Source organism: Schistocerca piceifrons, chromosome 1 (genome assembly GCF_021461385.2).
Source record: "Schistocerca piceifrons isolate TAMUIC-IGC-003096 chromosome 1, iqSchPice1.1, whole genome shotgun sequence".
Classification (NCBI taxonomy): domain Eukaryota; kingdom Metazoa; phylum Arthropoda; class Insecta; order Orthoptera; family Acrididae; genus Schistocerca; species Schistocerca piceifrons.
Window position 1 is genome coordinate 967,678,386 of NC_060138.1, and position 3,680 is coordinate 967,682,065.

General features: G+C 42.5%; 1 non-coding gene across 1 annotated transcript; it reads right to left on the reverse strand.

Moving 5' to 3' along the window:
• Window positions 1-2,167: 2,167 nt before the first annotated feature.
• Trnas-cga lies at window positions 2,168-2,244 on the reverse strand. The gene has a single exon. It is a non-coding gene; the product is annotated as a tRNA-Ser (tRNA).
• Window positions 2,245-3,680: the final 1,436 nt, after the last annotated feature.

Here is a 3,680-nt window from a genome sequence, read left to right on the forward strand (position 1 = left end):
CTGTGTAAGACAACGCTGCTCTCACAAGCTTTACAGATTTCTCAGTTGTAAATGTGTGTAAAGCTACAGTATCTGTGAATCAAATATCAGCTGGTTTAAATTGATTTAGACTGCAATAGTTATGCAGAGTCGAAGAGTCTTGCACAGGTATTTATTAGTAAGGACATCAATGGCTTGGCCGAATCTTTTACCAACAGAATCGGGCTTGTTCGGGATGTCCATTCACGCACAGGTGGTAATTTTTGAACATCATTTAAACATTCATTTATCTACACATAAAGTAATGTGGCCACGTGCGTATTCTGTGCGGTGTGCTGTTCGACATATTATACCTAGTCCACACGTTAACAGTTTGTATGTTCAGTGCAGTGACGACCAGAAACGCGTCCAACTCAAAGCTAGTTACCCAGAGCGACTGCGCTCGAAGATAACGTTTCAAATACAGTATTAGTTTCTCCGAGTTCAGAAAAGCCTGTTTTCCCGCAGCTGTGTACTCCGTTAACGAAAACCGCTGCAGTTGCTGACACGTACTTCATTGAGTCCACGACTGTTACAAGGAACACACAGAATTAAAAAAGAGAAAAAAAACAACATAGGAAGTAAATACACTTTCGCAGCTCACTTCAAACGAGATAGTTACACAGTGCACAGCTTCATAATTCCTCGTAAAGTGAAGAATGCATATTTCATGTATTAAGAACCAGTAATTTAGACCTACTTTATCAATCCTGCGAAAAGACGCTTAATGGGCGATGCAAACTATGAAACATCAGTTTCTGGGACATCTGCAGCGCCGTTACTGATCACGTTCTTTGAAGATACTAAAAAGATTTTTGGTTTCTTGTTTTCAATTTATTGGATTTTGGGCCGTGTCTATTCAGTCATCTCAATAGTAATGTCAATTATGACTATACGAAAGTGAGGACAACACAACGCCCAGCCTTCGAGCAGAGAAAATCTGCGACCTGGTCGGAAATCGACGCCGGGCTCCTTCGCTTAGCAGTCCGCTGCGCTGACCGTGCAGCTAGGAAGACCGACAAGTACGACAGAGGTTCGTAGCCGCATCTAGATGTTGGCAAACATTGTCTTGTAAGCAGCCCACGTTGAGTCGAAGACATGCTAGCGCCTGCAACAGTCTTTTGTGTTAATTTATGCGCGCTCACGATAGAGGACATAACTTTACATTAGACCTGGATGCACCGCCCGCCGAAACTGTTTTTGATTTCTATTAAACCTAAAAATTACTTTTAACTTTTCACTGGTAAAAGCATGCAGTCAGAAAATTCGATCGCCGGCCGCAGTGGCCGAGCGGTTGTAGGCGCTACAGTCTGGAACCGCGCGACCGCTACGGTCGCAGGTTCGAATCTTGCCTCGGGCATGGATGCGTGTGATGTCCTTAGGGTAGTTAAGCTCAAGTAGTTCTAAGTTCTAGGGGACTGATGACCTCAGAAGTTAAGTCCCATAGTGCCTTGCGACATCACTGAGCACATAACTTTTAAATCTCTCAGACCTTTACCGCTTTTACCATTTGACGTTGCTTCATAACAGAACAATGTAAGTTATAGCCTCCTTCTGTACTTACAGTTTACGTATGGAAACATCGTTTTCATTTCCTGTTCCGTAAATATTTATGTATCGAACATGTTATGCGTTAATACGGCAGTTTCAGATCCACTTGACAATGGCCTGGATGTGAAGGCTGAATTCGGAAGTGGGCTTATATAGAACATTTATTAGAAACTGGAACGGCTTTCATTAATTAACACAGTACCGCTGGCGAGCAGTTGCCTTTCCATATTCATAATGATTATTAGAAGTTGCACAGTTCCCCTAATTACACTATATTTACTATATGTTATACTATAATATACTATTTAAATGTGAAAGAAACCCACAGAGTCCCTTGGAACTGCGTAGCCGTCGCAGACAAAGTAACGTTACATGCAACAGTCTGAACATTTAAAACAATGAATCTACACCTTTCATCATCACGTTAAGTTAGAGGAGATTTTATTCCCTCAATAACAGACTGAGAAAATTATATTTCGTGAGCGATGAAGCAGCGGACGAAACAAAATTTCCTGGGAAACTTTTATAAACCTGACTGAGCTTTTCACTCTGCAGCGGAGTGTGCCCTGATCTGAAACTTCCTGGCAGATTAAAACTGTGTGCAGGACCGAGACTCGAACTCGGGACCTTTGCCTTTCGGGGGCAAGTGCTCTACCGACTGAGCTACCCAAGCACGACTCGCAACCAGTCCTTACAGCTTCAATTCTGCCAATACCTCGTCTCCTACCTTCCAAACTTCACAAAGGTCCCGAGTTTGAGTCTCGGTCCGGCACACAGTTTTAATCTGCCAGGAAGTTTTTATAAACCTCTATTAACCGCCAAGCATAGACAGTTCGATAACCTAGTCAGAATGGCGGTACGAGGGCGTTTTGGAAAGTATACGAAAACTCTTAAATCTTTTTAAATAAAATAAACGTTATTGACATTCTTAATGTGTACATTTTTATCTCTCAGCACAATCAGCCTGGCGACGAACAGATGTCTCCCAATAAGTTCGTTAATACCATCGCTGTAGAATGTTTGGCATTGTGGGCGGATCTACAACCTCAATAGAGTACATAGATTAAAGATCTTAAGTGGCAGGTAATCGGGGCGAAAATCAGCTTACAAGATTCCAGGAACTGGATTTTCTAGGCGTAATGTACGATTATTCTTTACATCCCTACGTATCGATAAAATTACGTTGAAAACAACTCACATAGATGCATACCAGCTATGATATTACCCACGCCTCATCTGTGGTGGCTCAAATGGCTCTGAGCACTATGGGACTTGACTTCGGAGGTCATCAGTCCCCTAGAACTTAGAACTACTTAAACCTAACTAACCTAAGGACATCACACACATCCATGCCCGAGGCAGGATTCGAACCTGCGACCGTAGCGGTCGCGTGGTTCCAGACTGTAGCGCCTAGAGCCGCTCGGCCCCCCGTCCGGCCCCTCATCTGTGAATGGAACAGGAAAGAACCTTAAATACGGTGCAACAGAAACTGCTCTCCAACGCCGACTTTTGGTGATTTGCAAAATACAGACATTTATCCTAAGTAAAGGTACACTGCAAAAACTTAGAAAAGGATGAATTACACAAACTTTTTTTGCGGGGTTTAATCCCTATTAAATGTTAGCTACCGTTTAAGAGAACTGATTATGAGGCTGATGGTAGGGCAGAAGACAGAAAAGTAGTCTCATATAGTGTACGACATGCCGGCAACAAAAGTCATAAAAAAACGCGCGGAGTGCAACTGAGGAGATACTATCCCAGTGTAAGAATTAGTACGTACAAATGTCACTAACTGGGTACCAGAAATATTGTTTAGCGAGGGAGAACCGAAAAAGCATGAGGAGGCACCTACTGCATCGCTTACGTGAAGCTGACGGATTATGTCTCCGGAATGCATCATAAAATTCTCCCAAACTGATGACATTGCTTATACATGTATTATCATGTATTTTCACTGTGTCAGTTTTCACTACCAATTATGACACACCCTGCATAATGTTGTTTGTGCGAAACAGTCTCTTGTCTTGCCATCTCTAGTTGAACGAGATTGTCGAGAATGATATGTTATACGTCCATACTTAAAATGTTGATGCATCCAGCTGACTGAGATT